Source organism: Oncorhynchus mykiss, chromosome 32 (assembly GCF_013265735.2).
Source record: "Oncorhynchus mykiss isolate Arlee chromosome 32, USDA_OmykA_1.1, whole genome shotgun sequence".
Taxonomy (NCBI): domain Eukaryota; kingdom Metazoa; phylum Chordata; class Actinopteri; order Salmoniformes; family Salmonidae; genus Oncorhynchus; species Oncorhynchus mykiss.
In genome coordinates, this window is record NC_050572.1 from 12,417,408 (window position 1) to 12,434,636 (window position 17,229).

Here is a 17,229-nt window from a genome sequence, read left to right on the forward strand (position 1 = left end):
GAGCCACCTGATGGTATCAATGTTCCATGGTCTGGTAAGGACTCCACTAGACTGAGCATAACAACCACATCTACATCCATCAAACAGACGGTGTGTTTTTGCCTGTCACACACACACACACACACTGGAAGCAAGAGCTGCTACTCTTCACAAAGACGTCCAGTTGGGAAAAGTGGGGTGGCCTATCTAGTCTGGCTGAAGCCACTCACATGACTCACAAGGAGGGAGAGCTACTACACACTGGTCTGGACAGGAGGCCGTTGTTAATGCAGAATTCACACAGAGTTGTGCTTTTGTTTCTGGCTGAACATTGATTGGTTCTCTCAAATTTATTTTTCTTTCCTGGGGAATTGAGACCTCATGTGGTTTGGATTTGAAAATCCAACAGTTGTATTTGAAGGGGCTGTGTGGTTGTCCATGTGGTTTTGAGTGAGAAAGACACAGAGGAGAACCAATCAGGAAAAAATAACATTTTTGTATTTATTTATTTCACCTTTATTTAACCAGGTAGGCAAGTTGAGAACAAGTTCTCATTTACAATTGCGACCTGGCCAAGATAAAGCAAAGCAGTTCGACACATACAACGACACATAGTTACACATGGAGTAAAACAAACATACAGTCAATAATACAGTATAAACAAGTCTATATACGACGTGAGCAAATGAGGTGAGATAAGGGAGGTAAAGGCAAAAAGGCCATGGTGGCAAAGTAAATACAATATAGCAAGTAAAACACGGGAATGGTAGATTTGCAATGGGAGAATGTGCAAAGTAGAAATAAAAATAATGGGGTGCAAAGGAGCAAAATAAATAAATAAAATACAGTAGGGAAAGAGGTAGTTGTTTGGGCTAAATTATAGGTGGGCTATGTACAGGTGCAGTAATCTGTGAGCTGCTCTGACAGTTGGTGCTTAAAGCTAGTGAGGGAGATAAGTGTTTCCAGTTTCAGAGATTTTTGTAGTTCGTTCCAGTCATTGGCAGCAGAGAACTGAGAGACTGAACAGAGAGACTGAAGTCAGGAGGACTTCGAGTTAGGTGTTAGCCAGACTTTTACCTGATCATAGCGAACGTAGATTACGCAGGCCTAAATCAGCTACAGTAGTTAGCTAGCTAGTTAATTATGCTGTCAAAATAATATCATAGCTATTATTTTACTTGATTTGAGTTTGTTCTGCTGCTGATATCTGCCTCTTAATTGACTACTTCCCTGGGGCCTGTTGCACAAAACTAGGATAAGGGATTAAGCCAGGATATCTTGGTGATCCTGGCTCAATTGATCCGTAATCCGGTTGCACTAAAGATGGATAGGGGGCAGGAGGATATGTTATGGTATAAATTACCATGGAGATTTATTCTGTGGAGCTAGCCTGCTCCAGACCAGGCTAAATTCCAGGATCTATTTAATCTCATCCCTAATGTCAGTCAGCAGTCACCACAAATGGAAACCAATAGTTATTTCACTGCTCACTATACATTGTTATCACATATAACTAGACCCACTGTTATTTAAACGTTTGTGATCATTAATTTCAATGATTTTGGATAAAAAATGATTTTTAGATGATGTTGCTATCATTAGATAATTTACAGTTTCCCATAGACTATAAGGCTATATATTAAATGCTAGAATATTAGGGCCACAGAGGGGAAAAAAACACAAGTCATAATATTGTAACCAGTTGTTTTAAAGGAGGACAGTTGTTAAAATGACAGATGTGGGGCATTTCGTGAAATTGTACTTCAGTATGGTTTCATAAACAAAGACATGCTGATGTGCCAGAATATTAAGTATCACATTGTCATAAGTATCAAAACTGTAAAAACAATATGTAGCTTTTCTGCAGAAAGAACCAGCCTCATAAATTTATGACTTTATCCTTTTTCTTCAGTGTGGCCCTAGTACTCTGTCATATAAACAAATACACATTCCATATGAATATAAAAACACAATGTGTAACATTATGTTCCTTTATTGAATAAGGACAAAACAAAGCAGGTAAACCATCAGCTCCTTTCAAAACTGAAGTCACAGTGACTCTACAAGATGGAAAGCACAGAATCTAAGCATATTATACAAAATGATACATATACAGACCTTTGAATGTGTATAACACACCCTGCATGTCTGCACACTAAAATAAATGCAGGACAAATCCATACACATCAACTGAACAGACAAACGAATGGATGCAGTAGCCTCCCTGCAGCCTTGTATTACACACAGTATACCGCACAAACATCATAAGAGGCCAAATTCGTCAAAAAACGAACCCAAAAAAACCCAAATTCCTCTGCCACCGCAGGACATATTTAACCAAAATTGAAAGCACACATACTAACTAAAATAATTCAACACATATTGGTCCCTCAGCAGCCGACCACTGTCGTCATCAGGGAAGATTTCCGGATTGTCCCAGTCCATGGCTGGTGGCACTCTGGGGGCCCTCTCCTTCCTCAGGCAGGCCACATTGTGGAGGACAGCACAAGCCACAGTAATATCACATGCCCTAACAGGGCTGACCCTTAATTTGTGAAGGCAGTGAAAGCGTGCCTTCAGGAGGCCAAAGGTAATTTCAACTCTGGCCCTGGTCCTGGCATGGGCATGGTTGTAGGCCTGCTGTGCTTCCTGGGGGTCTGTGAAAGGTGTCAGGAGAAAAGGCTGGCAGCCATACCCCCTGTCTCCCAGCAACACACCAGAGAATTCACCTGTCAACACAAAATCTCATCATTACTACCTCATAAACACAGTGATATTCTTGACACAGCCATGATGGTTATAAATAGGGGTTGTGTGGCTTACCTTGTGATAGGCACTGATAGATTTCAGAGGCCCGAAAGATTCTGGAGTCATGGACTGAGCCAGGCCATTTTGCCACAACATTGCTGATCACACAGTCAGCATTGCAGACCATCTGAAATCATAAGATGAGGAATATTACACCAATCAATGCACATCACTGGCAATGCAGAGTGTTCGTCAATGGACAATATCAAAAAGTTATGTTCACCTGAACATTAATGCTGTGAAAGGATTTCCTATTCACAAAATCGGCCTCATGGGCACCTGAGGGGGCTTTTATCCTTATGTGTGTGCAGTCCACTGCACCAATGACATTGGGGAAACCTGTCACACAAAGTAATGAGTATCCTACTATGTGTTAACAGTTGTCCTGTAATTTGTAGATCCTCTTACCTGCAATCCTATAGAACTCCTCTTTGATGTCACAGAGTCTTCTGTGGCCAGGGAAGGAGATGAAGACATCTGCTAATGCTTTGATAGCCAGACACACACTCCTTATTGTGCGGCAAATTGTGGCCTTGTTCAGCTGTTCTGCATCTCCCACTGAGTACAGGAAGGCTCCACTAGCAAAAAAGCGCAAGGCCACACAAACCATTTGCTCCACACTCAGTGCATGGCTCCGTGCAGTGCGGTGCTTAATCCTGGGACCCAGTAGTCTGCATAGATACCTGATGCCATCTGCAGAAAACCTGTATCTTTCATATAGATGGTCATCAGGGAAGGCCAGTGGGTCCAACCGGTCCCTGAAGACCCTTTCTCACCTGAAGGCTCTCCTCAGCACAAGTGCTTCTTCATCCACCACATCTCGCACGAATGGGCATGCCATTGTCAGAGCAGAAAGGAACACACAATTTTGGGCCTTCATATAGGCTAGTGGCCACACCTGGTGCTGGGGGGGGTGGGCAAAAGAGGGCGATGCCTTATAACGATGACTTGGTTGTACTGATTGCTGGGAAAATAAAAAAAACCTTAGAAAGATGCCACCGTCCTGTGTGCTCACAATAAGAGCTCATATGTCATGGCTCACTTGACTTTACGAGAATATACCTAATTTTTATTTTGAGCTGTGTCATCTTCTTGGAGCTGGGGGAGGAAAGAAAAATAATGATTAATACATTTGTGTTACAGTTAGCATACAGTGTACATTGAAGGCATATCTCACCTCCCTCTCAAGTTTTTTTATTTCAAGGTCCAGTTTCCTAATTGTCCTCTTTTTTATTTCGAACTCCAGTGCAAGATTTTCCATCTTTTTCTTCTTGTACTGAATGTCTATGTCTGCCAGTTCTATTTGGCACCGGAGGTGGTTGCCATACAACTTTCTGATAGCTTGTGAGCTCTGTGAACACAATACAATTAGCGCAGCTGGAATTTGGCAGGATGTGGTGTCCTTTTATTAATACGCACTATGTTGCCAGGCTGGTTTTCCCACTGTATAGCATCTGGGTCCTGTAAAAGAAATTAGATTTTTTGATTTTGATGAGGACTCCTCACCATTGTAGAGTAAATAGTACTTTCACAGTCTTAACATGATACCTCATGCCTTCTGGAATCCAGAGAGATGGTCTCCTCCTCATCATCGTCTCCATCATGTGCTGTTGCTGCTGCACTGGGGCCTTCACCCTATCACATTTAATCGGATTCATATTGAAGCTAGTAGACAAGACATGCCAGGCCTACAGTATGCCTTTGATGGAGTACTCACTGGATCAGCATCGTCTGGTGCTTGTGCTGGTGGCTCTAACAGGAACACAGTGCTGCCAGACACTGCAAGGCAATAGGTAAACCAAAGTCAGACAGTCCAAATTGATTCAATATGAATGTGGTTGTATCCCATGTAGAGATGGAAGGACATACCTTGAATGAAGCGGGTGGCATCTTGGGAGGAACCTATGCTCGTCTCTTTCCCCCCAGGGATCACCTCTAAGACGGGCCTGCCTTTTTTTAGCTCCAAGGCCATGTCCTCTGCTGGGGTAAGGTCAGCCTTTGGTGACCCACCACCCGTGCCTTGTCTGTGGGTATTCTTTTTCACTGCTAAAACAGTACAGACAATGTGTGAGCAGGCACCTTCTGGGTACAATATATGCTTGTGCTTTGTTAAATATTAGTCAGGGACCATACCATTCTGCAGAATGTTCTTGTATTTGATTTTGACCTGCTGCCATGTCCGTTTTGGCCCGTTCATGTTTAATCTACACACACACACACACACACACACACACACACACACACACACACACACACTTAATGGAGTCACACTGCAAAAAATTACTTGGTATTTTTGTCTTGTTTTCAGTAAAAATATCAAATTTTATCATAGCTTTATACAGTGTGATGGAGTTACTTTACACAATTTCACTCATATCTGCAGTGCATTTCAATAAAAAAAATTAACCGTTTCATAATTACAGTACAACTGCATTTTTGGAGATGTGAATTAAATATTTGAATTGTAATTGTGATGTTTCAGCGGAGCGGTCAGTGTGTAATTGTGCACTACTTACGCATTCAGGCGGTCTGCAATACTTTGCCACGCTTTTTCTCTTTGCTTTATCACTGTGGCGGTGTTGCCTTTCTTCTTAATTATATCTTTTACCTCCTCGTATGCCTCCATGAGGATTTGTGCTTCCGACGGGGAAAAGTACGCGGCTCTAGTTGCCATGGTAAATCAGTTAATCTGTGATCTGTGGCGGGGTCTATTTGAGTGAGCCGTGAGCGCGCACCTATCCAGGATTGGTTTCACCTGGCTTAATGAATCCGTGTCTGCTCATCCTGGCTTGGTCTTTGTGCAACCAATTAAGCCTGGACGCACATGTTTTGGCTTCATTGAGCTCAGCTGAGTCATTTATCCCGGATGTCTTAATTCTACTTTTGTGCAACAGGCCCCTGTACCTGACCACGAGATACGACAACACGCAACTCAAAAGTACTTCTAAGATGATGTAACTTTTATTGGTAATCACCATCTAGTCTCTGTAGACATCCGCGTTGTCTCCCACAATGTTTTTGTTTGTTTGATTACTACTACTACTCACCACCAGGGGACGCCTGTATCAGCTGTATCCCTTACTGTAGCAGCAGTACACACTCCTTCGGTGGGATAAGGAAACGGCCGCGTGGGGGACTGGTACATTTCCAGTGAAATTAGCTAGTTCAATGGGTAATCTGTTACAACAGAGAAAATAGACTAAACATAAAATAAAATGTATTCCATTTTTTTTTTTTTTACCAATCTGCGAGGATGTTCAGTTCAATTAAACGTTTGCTATGTTGCGTGACCGTTTGTACTGAACAACACGTTTCCCCAAAACGTTCTTCAACAGACTTTGAGTTATGTTTCCTCCTTTTGGTGGGTGTGACTGGAAGCAATGAGTGACGTATTTAAATGGCATTGGAGCGTTCCCCAACCCACAACCAAACCCCTCTCCGTTTTTCAAACGGTCGTTCAGAACTTGAACAGTTTCCGTTTCATTGAATGTTGAAATACGTTTTTTTGTACTGAACGCAGCCCTGGGCTCTATCTGTTCAAGAGTCTGGGTCTCAATCTCATTTTATGTTGATATGGGTGTTTTGGGTGCAAGTAAGCCTATATAGTGTTGGCACATTTGTCAAAAGCTACTTTATTATTTTAATGACATTGACAATGCTTTGTTCAATTTTCTGTTTCTCATAAGAATCACCATTATAAAGGGACAGTCCAATTGACCACTAGGTGGTGTTTATGTCTCACTAAAAGGTAACATGGACCAAAACAGAGGACCTATTTCGTTAATTGAGAATAATGTCCGAGAATAACATGATTTATCATATTGGATACATATTCACACATGGCGTTACTATTATATTTCCTTAATTCATAACATGACATTAGATTAATCAATGATTAAGCCATATAAATAAATAAAAAGCTATGGGCTGTGTCTGACCAATATTTTCTATAGCCAATCACACAAAACAAGCGATTACGTCATCGCTTGACTGTTTGTTATACTACTAACATGGCTAGTAAAACAGGACAAGGCTTCTTGGCTGGAGGTAATCTAACTAGGTGGACCACAATGGGTGCGTTTTGAGTTTTAAGGCGAAAGCAACCGACTGTAGACAAATGTCCAGGGTTGAAGTCAGGTGCATCTGCCACAGATGAAAGATGGACAATAATGTGGTTTTCCAAAAGCAAGGCTCAGATCAACATGGCAGTGTTGCCATTGTTTATAAAAGTTTATCTTTATAATGTCGAAATAAAGATGGCTGCAACCCCCATATCACACAGTAACCAATTGAAATCATGTGTGTACATTGTACAATCAATCTGTGAGAAAGAGCATCAAAAATCACATTCATTTGTATATATCAATTGTATACATGAATTGCGGAAAAGTTGGATTCTGTTTCAGTCATGTCTTTGGTCACATTCACATGGGTAAAAAAAACACCCGAATGATTGGTTGGCAATAGAGCCTCCCACAATACAGGCGATGGATGCAGGATGACGTTGGTGAAGAGCAACTGCAGAAATTTGCAGTAAAAATTGTATTACCTCTGGACCACATTATTATTATTTTTGTAAAATTCATGCACTCAACATATACACATAAGTGGACAACTGGTAAATAATGCAATACACTTTGAAAGGCGTTGAACAACGACGGCCAGACTTGACAAAAATGATCCGCTCGAACACTCCCAATGGCTCAATTTACCAACTCTTGAGTCCCGATGCTCGTCACTCAGAGATTGGTGATGACGAGTCGGAACATTTATAGTCGGAACAGGTAAAGCGGAAATGTCCGATATGCTGATTCGTTGAACGCGGCACGTGTATAGGTACAACCAGTTACCAAATCAGACATTTCTGAGATTCCTCGTTCCGACTAGCACATGAACGCGGTATTACCATTGCTCAACTTGAAATAAAGAATATATCTCGAGGATTCCAGTTTAATATTACAAAAAAACAGCCTATTTGTTAAACATTGTTGTTTTGTGATCCCTAGTTTTCTTGCGTTCCGAGTGACGTTAACGAGATTACCACCTTGAAACTCCTCCCAACAGTTCCGATGTGAGCTCTCTCACCCACAAGAGGAACTAAAAAGATCTGACAGCAGTTACTGCTCCCCATCCACATTCTCCGGGATAGTCACTGGTTTTCAATGTCCAGCCTGCTCTTTGTAAGTAAGAACGCTTGTTCATATCGTTATACATTGTCATACAAAAAAACCCAGATAACTATTTCGCTACAGCGTCAGTCTTATTGGGAAGAAAGTAGCTAGCTAAGGCTAGCCTGCTAACGCTGGAATATGGCAACTAAATAAGTCGTTTTCCAACTCTGCAGCTTCGCCGATCTACAGAAAATGTTGGCAAAACACCAAGGTTCGTCAACTTAAATTAAACATTTAATAGCGAACGAGTAGTAGGCTTTATCGAAAAAGCCTTAACATCGACAACAGCTAACGTTAGCCAGTCATCTGCCCGTTTCCTGCGTAACGCCGGTAACTAGCTATAGGAAGATAACGTTCGTTTAGTTAGCATGCAAGCTAACCACGCTAACGGACTCGAGCTAGCTAACTAGGAGGTATTGTGGCTAGTCAACCAACTACGCCATAGTATTACTCGAGAACTAGTTTTGTTTCTGTTTATAAACCCCGATAGCTTTGTTAGTGCTAGCCAGCTATTCGTTTGACCCACACTAACAGTTACAGCCCAATGTGTCCCATTTTTATTTTCTGAACTGCCTTGCTTGTAACCGGCTGGTTAGCATAACTTTAGCAGGGTAGTTAGTTGCATGCCTTAACAGACGGAGAAGGGGCTAGTCAACGTTGTTGGGTAAACATTTAAAGTTACATACAAACATCGGCCTATTTTACAAGACATGCGGTACCGTTTCTTGTGTCAATGTTATATTTTGTCCTCTATATGAATTAACTGATCGAGAAGGCTTGCTAGCCAAATATAATTAGCCTGTTTGCTAAGTTGCTAGGTGATGAGTCTACAGTACCCACTGATGTATAGCTAGCTATACGTATATAGCTACCTTAGCTACATGTGAACAGGAACAAGGGCAACTATCTGTAGCCTAACTACCCAGTGTTGTACTGGAAACGTCGCTGTCTGGTTTCGATGTACAGAGTTTTGGTCGGTCCTACCGTTGACTATGGACCGGTGTAACATGACAACGTTACCCGAATGCACTTGTCTCCTGTTGCCAAGGCTTCACGCACACTGCCGAGCGCACGGCAACATTGTCAGGGGAAGCGAGATTGGATGTTAAGGTAACATACACTGTACAAGCTGTCCAATTTGATATCCCCGGTGGTTAAATCGAGACATGCATATTTTTAGACATGGTTGTTTTGGGTTCTCATCGGGTAATGTCTGGCTAACTAGCTAGTAGTTCACACTCAAACCAAGGCAAACGTATGTTCTGCTCTCTGGTTTTTGTAACACTCTGTCAACAATTCAGAGACAAGTGGACTTGAGGAAATGCATTTGGGGAGGAAGTTGACTTGAACAGCTGTGAAAGTCATAGCTATCTAGCCATTGAAATCCGCTTAACTAGTCGCCTAAATTGTAAATAACACCAATCTACACACAATACCCCACATTGACAAAGCAAAGCAGTGTTTTAGACATTTTTGCAAATCTATTCAAAATAATGGAAATATGATATTTCCATAAGTTCAGACGCTACCCTACCTGGGCTGGCAGGTAGCCTAGTGGTTAGAGCGTTGGGCCAGTTGACAAGGTGCCGTTCTGCCCCTGAGCAAGGCACTTAACCCACTGTTCCCAGGGCACCGAAGACATGGATGTCAATTAAGGCACACCTCTCTGATTCAAAAGGGTTGGGTTAAATGCAGAAGACACATTTCAGTTGAAGGCATTGTTGTACAACTGACTCTACTTTGTTGAGGCACCTTTGGCAGCGATTACAGCCTCGAGTCTTCTTTGGTATGATGCCACAAGCTTGGCACACCTGTATTTGGGGAGTTTCTGTGTGTAACTATTTAACTGTACTAGAATGCTTAAATGATCGCAAACATTTTAAATAATCATTATTCGTTTTTTTTGGCAAGGAAAATATCAGATATCGCAGTGGCCAAAAATGGTCATGTCGGTGCATCCCTAATGGATTCAATAATTTTGTTTGTAACTCCGGTAGGGCAACATCTGATAAATAATGTGTGTCGGGGCTGGACCAGTCGGCGAAAGCCAACATCATATACGACAGAGGACTGTTGATTGTCGACAGGGCAATGAATTCCATTATCTTGGCGTTAATGGGTTTCGCCTTTGCGTTGTCTCACTGAAATGTTCTTACTCTTTCAAATGACTGCTGGACTTGAGCTTTAGTTGTTGGAAGTGTGAAGTATTTTCCTGTTTTTATGTGTAGCACTGTATTTTTCGTGGCGTCACCTACTTTTATATAGGTATGCATGTCAATTTTGACATCGGTTTTGCACATCGGTGTTTAACTAGACATCGGGTCTATGCCATTGTTGGCATTTTTATCTAATATCGTCAGACTCCGATATGCTCAGCGATATATCTTGCGTTCCTGGAATCCATTTTAGAATAAGGCTGTAACGTAACAAAATGTGGAAAAAGTCAAGGTCTGAATACTTTCTGAATGCACTGTATATCATAAATGTAATCTGTATCAATTGACTGACTGTAAATCCATTTCCTGTAGGACCTTGCTAGCTTATTTTATTGTTTCAAGTAGGGTTCTCACGGTACCAGTATCTATGTCAAAAATAAAACGAAGCAGACAACTCTTTTTGGATCTTAAAAAAAAAAAAAGTGCCTTTATTCAAAATATTGTGTCCTATAGCTTGGAAAAGAAACTGGGTGACATCGGGCTGTTTTGTCTCCAACGCCTAGACTGTTTTCCTCAGGAAAGTTTGTTCGCTTTATGTTTTGTTTTGTTTCTGCGATACCTCTGAGTATGGATATAATAGTATAGTGACAACCCTAGTGGGTTTCACTGAACTGCTTTATCATAAAGCTAATTGGCGTACGAGGCTGGAGCCAGGAGCCGCTGGAAATTGCTCCCTTCAGCCAACCCACATGTATACAGCCTGACGCCAAGGGCAAGCTTTCAACGGCCAGGCATGGAGGGCCTCATTCACCAGAATCCATGCTACGCATACCGGTATCACACCCCACTCCGTGTCTGTATGTCTTCTGCTGTACAGTATATGCTCTGGATTCAGGTTAGCTTCGGGCACAGGATGCATCCCAAATCACCCTGGCCTATTCCCTACTCTACTTTTGATCAGCTCCTTTTGAGACACAACCACACATCTAGGATCATCGCACCTGCTGAGTTTTTATGGAGGAACATTACAAAAGTGACTGATCAGTCTGGACTTGAAGTGTTGATCCCTCTCTCTGGGGCTTGGATTGGCAGTAAACATGGTGTGAGTCATCGTGAAAACAAATGTTTGCTCACATGCCGCAACTGAATTGTCTGCTTTGAACACTGATAGTCTTCTCAATGCTGGATGGTACTAGACATTGCTGTGGTCCATTGTCATTTGGTCTACATTACTACTTTAGTTGTTGTGGCCAGAATTGTATATTTTATTGTCAAATAGTGAAGTTGTCTTTTGTATGGGAACCTGATGGGTGGTGTCTGCACAGCTGACACTTCGCTAAATGGTGTGACATTTGGCACACAGAGGAAGGTTCCCCTCTCTCTGCATTAGCAGCATAAAGAAAGACGAGTGTGACAACAGGGGAAGTCTTCAGCCTTGGTTACTGTAACTGAGAAAGCTGAGACTAGCCGTGGCAGGTACAGTAACATGAGGCTAGGCAAGGGTCACTGGGGGGGGGGCTGTCTGTGTAGCTGGCGCTGGGCCTGGTTTGACCACAGGGTGCCTGTGTCTGATGAAAGGTGGCGTTGATGAGCATGTCATGTCTTCTAGTCTGCCTTGTGTAACGGATTAGCCCATTTACGTGTTCATGCCCCTGGGGCTCTGGCTGGAGTGTTTGAGAGAGGATCTATATCCTCTGGTTTGGTGCGTGTTTCGGGGGAGGAGGGAGTGCTCTGCACTCGCTGGTTCTGAAATCCACTTGGCTCGCTCTCTCCACCATGTCCTCCTATGAACACTCAAGGGAGGCCCACAAGTCTGGGATCAGATTACACCACACTTAATCCTACATTTAACCATTGGCTACATCTAAATATCTGATTCTGTATCAGTAGGTAGCGTTTCCCTACACCACGCTGACACCGGCTATTATTCCTCTGCTATTGGTACTGTTTACTGTAGGCTGTCATTGTAAATAAGAATTTGTTCTTAACTGACTTGCCTAGTGAAATAAGTAACATTCTCTGGTTATAAAGAGGGCATGGAGGGCTAGCCAGCACTGACACCTCTTCTTGATTCTGCTCCCACCTTCTTGTAACAGGAATACAGGATATTCTACTGTGATGGTATTTACAGCAACCTTCTTTCCAGTTAGACAGAATCTGGTCCTAAACGTACCACTCAATAGGTAGCCTATTGTGCGCTCTCTGGCAATGGCATCGACACATTTAGTTTGGCGTTGACACTTTTTGTAGACAAGTATGTTTTGCTGTTGTCTTGGTTGGTCTAGAATCTGTGGTGACTGACTGTGTTTTGGAACAAGCCTGGTTGCTTAAACAATTCTTAAATTGCATTGCCACCACTTTCTCTGCTCTCAGCGGTGGCCTTTTCTATTCAACCAGCTTGTTATTGTTTATTATTAACTCTGCGTTGTTGGGGACACGTAAGTCAGCATTTCACTGTTAGTCTACACCTGTTGTTAGTCTACACCTGTTGTTAGTCTACACCTGTTGTTTATGGAGCATGTGACAAAAATAACGATTTGATTAAGAAGCGAGATGTTTGACTCCTCACAACCTGTGGCATGAACGTACTGTGGTGCAGACCTGAAGCCTGATCTGTCAGTTTCTGCATTTTTACCGCATGTACATAGTAACCAGCAACATAGAAATCAATCAGGCATTTTATCAAAACAAACAAATGAAGTAAATAGCCCACATTATTTAAAACAGTTCATGAATTGAGTTTTTCAGGTTTCTGTTTTTTCCAAAGTATATATTTTGTGCATTGCACACGGGGGCGTTCTCGTTGCCTCTTCAGAAAGCTTCCATCTGGTAGATCTGGTAGATGTGTGCATTGCACACGGGGGCGTTCTCGTTGCCTCTTCAGAAAGTTGCATGAAATTTGAAACCCCTGATGCATTTTGTTCATGTCTTATGATAAACTTTGGCTAATTAGTAAATGTTCAATACATTTAGTTGATTCCCTACAAATGTCAACACTTTCCTGAATATTGTTGAGTTTATGGATTCCACTAGGGCCCTAATTATTATAGTTGGGCCAGAATGATGCTGTCCACTACCTATTGTTCCTGCAGTGATGATTCACCATCTTCTTCTAATGTTTATATAATTTATCTTCAGATAAATGGCAAAAAGCTTAGGCCTGCTACCAGTAGCCTATGCGAATGAGGGAGCCAAATGAACAGCTCTCTCTCCGATGTGATTCGGTAGGCTACATTGCATGGTGAGACGAGTCACTCCAAGTTGAGCATCACTGTCTAGCAATCTGACGACATAGCAAAAAAATAAGAATGTTTTTTCTTTGGTTTACTTGTCCTGATGCGAGACTTTATTCAGTCACCTTTTTATAAACTAGTTAACGCCTGCTGTCCAGTTGTCAGAGTAAATAGCCTACTATGCTCTACTACTCTGTGTGGCTGGCTGTGAAACACAAATAAAATGGTTCTAAAGAAATGTGAAACAATAAGTCGTAGATTTCGACTCATTACCCCTTACATTACATGGGACTTGATAAGTCATGAGCATCATGCCCCTCCATGTAAAGAAATTTGACTGCAACAAGAGATCTGTATATAATGACGAGATGCTCATGTCTCCGCCCTAACAGTGGGAGTGTTTGTCCCAAAGGCGGGAAGGCAGGCGTCAAGCTTTAGGTCCAAAATAAACCCATAGATACGCATTGGGCTTATTTTGGACAGATTTTTGCGAGTTTAACCTCTCGCTTTCTTTCGTTTGTGTTTTCCTGTCATCCCTCACTTTGACTGACTGACCGCCTATCCTCTCAATAGATTGCTAGAAGATGCTTATCGTTTATTGTAGCGGGAGAGGGCTCAAAGGATGAGTGAATAGAAACTTTTAATAGGAAATTAGCTCGGTTAATGTGAAGGGAAAATGAGTATGTGACCGGCTGATTACCTGACGCCAATGGAAAACACTGGGTTAGGAGCTGTGGGTGGTAAGCTGGTCTTAAAACTGTAGGTAAGCCTTGTCCAAGCCAGAAAGGCTTCTGCCCTATGGGCCAATCTCCTGTTTATCTAGCGTGAGGCAGCATTATGTACAAGTACACCCCCTGGACAGGATGCAAAGTCTAATACAGTAGCTTCTCTCTTTTCTCTCCCTGCGCCTCCTGGTGCTGCGCCTCCTGCTTGTCAGTGTTAATATTTGTTCCCCTGGAGGGACAGGAGCTGGTCCCGATGGAGCTCCTGTCTGTCCACTCCCCAGAGATACCCGCTTGTTGTTATGGCAACAGGCATTCCCTGTTCTGACTGTTTGTGAGTGGCATCTGGAGTCTTCGATCCTCAGGCTGTGATTGCATGGGCTAGGCCAACCGCCAGGCCATGGGAGGATGAATGACTTGAGCAGAGTTGGCTCAAGGCTACTTTCTCAAGGTGATTGGTCATAGGATTATGACGCATGATATAGTCAATCTGAACACGCATACCTGACTGCCACAGGAAGTACCAGTCACATGTTATGTCTCCCTCCGTGTTAATATTAAGTCCCTTGGTTCTGTTTGGTTATATGAAAACTTGTTCTAAGAGCAAACCATAAGGCCTAAATGGTGTGCGTTCGTGCATGTGCAGGCGTGCCGTTCTGAAAATGCCTTCAGTAAAATAGGTAACTATCTTAAATTGAAGTGAAAGTTCAAACCAAACCCTGTAGACACGGAACTTCCCCGTCTCTCCTCTTAACATTGGGAAACCCCAGTCCTACTAAAGGTCCAACACCGTCTCTTCCAGCCAGCGTAGAACAAGACGGCAGACCTGATTTTCAAAATCTATTGAAATAGTTCGAAATACTTCATTTGGGCTTGATTTGAGTTTGCCTTGTGCAAGTCCCAAAATGGCAGACCCCACTCACCTGTCACTCTAAGACAGGCTAAAGAAAACGCTGTAGTATTTGAACCTGGGTCTGCAGGAGAGGAAGGTGAGCTACCTCCCTTCACTAACTATCTGACCAGGGCTGGTTAGGCAGCCCGACCCGGGGTGCTAGCCTTCTGGAAGGGACCTGATTTAGATTGGTGACGGGAGATTATGACTCATTAAAAAGCTCATAGGCAGTTGCCTGGTGACTCCCTTCTAGCCCACTTTCCACCACAATGGCACTGTCTAGCATGCTCTGAGGCAGGGAGGGGAATTGAGTACGAGAGTGTTCTCATGCCACATGTTGCAGACTACACATATATATATATATATATATATATATATATATATATATATATATATATATATACACACACAAAAGAATGTGGACACCAATGTTCCCTCTAATGTTTTCATGCACTGAGCAAATTTCAGGTCTGCTGAGCGCAAACCTCACCGTTGTGAAAATTCTGTGCAACTGTGGACACAGTGGCTGTACCCGCTTTAAGCCAAGTAGGCTTCTGTGGCTATTTGATTATAATGTAGGCTTACCAGAGTGGCTTACCATCCCAAAGAATGGGAAAAATGCATCCCATAACATTTTAACATGGAAATAGCTGTTCTGTCATTCATCCTACAGTAGCAGCCAATGTGTGGTGTTCAATGTAGGCCTACATTCCATGAGACCTTTGAAATGAACATGCAGGACTTGACAATAAGCTGTTCATCCACTTGTCCTTCAGACAAGGTGACTGAACATGTGCTTTGATGCAATAAACCATAGCATTATTATAGAGAATCAAACAAATGATACTACCCTTTGCTTATTGGCTGCTTAGCTTATTCAAGGCTGTCACCAAATATAACACTGCCCACTGACTCGCTTTTAAAAGATAGAAATCACTCCCCTTTTGCTGTCCACAAATGATCTATAACTGGGCTAAGAACTCACGAACTAGCAAAGGGTATGAACACAATGTGCACATGTGGTTACATGCAGCTCTTGCTTTTATCTCAAAACAAGCGCATTTACTCAGGACCTCAGCTGTAAACACAGTCCAGTTCAAAGTGAATGGCACAGATCCATACATGGCAATGGTCTATTTGCAGATAGGCCTACTGAAGCTCTGATTGGTTATGCTGCACCGGTCTGTGTAGAGCACAGTTTGAGTCGTGAGCAATAGAATTAGAATCCTATCCCGACACGCGTTCTGCCTACAACAAAATCTCTCCCACGATTCGTTTCGGGTAATGTTGCATTGAAAGTAGCTAATATTGCGTTGATTCGATCGAAATTGCCACTGTAATGGGAAACGTTAATGGTGTTAACTAACGGGGAAAAGTGAGTGAAGTTCAAACTTATGCTTCTCTCCGTGGGCAGATATTTCTTCTGTGCTCTGCAGAAGGGGGTGTAGTCTAATGGGAATAGTCTCGGGCTACTGCGTGCCCACTCACATGCAGCTTAGAGGTAACATTGGTGGACACCCCTTCAAATGAGTAGATTTGGCTATTACAGCCGCACCTGTTGCTGACAGGTGTATAAAATTGAGCACCTAGCCATAAAATCTCCCTAGACACACACAGCAGTAGAATGGCCTTACTGAAGAGGTCAGTGACTTTCAACGTGGCACCGTCATAGGATGCCACCTTTCCAACAGGTCAGTTTGTCAAATGTATCCCCTGCTAGAGCTGCCCTGGTCAACTGTAAGTGGACATGTTTAGCAGCAACAAAGTGGTAGGCCACACAAGCTCACAGAACAGGACCGGAAGAGTGCTGAAGTGCGTAGCATGTAAAGAATAATCTGTCCTCGGTTGCAACACTCACTACCAAGTTCCGAACTGCCTCTGGAAGCAGCGTCCGCACGTCTGTTCATCGGGAGCTTCAGGAAATGGATTTCCATGGCAGAGGAGCTGGAGGAATAATGGTCTGGGGATGTTTTCCATGGTTTGGGCTCCTTGGTTCTAGTGAAGGGAAATCTTAACGCTACAGCATACAATGACATTCTAGATGGTTCTGTGCTTTGTGGCAACAGTTTGGGGAAGGCCCTTTCCTGTTTCAGCATGACAATGCCCCTGTGCACAAAACAAAGGTGCATACAGAAATGGTTTCTCGATCGGTGTGGGAGAACTTGACTGGCCTGCATCAGTGCCTGACCTCACCAATGCTCGTGGCTGAATGGAAGCAAGTCCCCACAGCCTTGTTCCAACATCTAGTGGAAAGCCTTCCCAGAAGAG

The 17,229-nt window shown here is 42.8% G+C and overlaps 1 protein-coding gene across 2 annotated transcripts in view; it reads left to right on the forward strand.

Moving 5' to 3' along the window:
- Positions 1-7,635: 7,635 nt before the first annotated feature.
- Positions 7,636-17,229, forward strand: part of LOC110487937 (protein tyrosine phosphatase type IVA 2) — a 47,206-nt gene continuing 37,612 nt past the window's right edge. Inside the window, exon 1 of one of the 2 annotated variants that reach the window (XM_036971820.1) lies at positions 7,636-7,971. The gene's annotated coding sequence lies outside the window, so the exon portion shown is untranslated. The remainder of the gene's footprint in view (positions 7,972-17,229) is intronic. The other variant, XM_036971819.1, reaches the window with a different exon arrangement.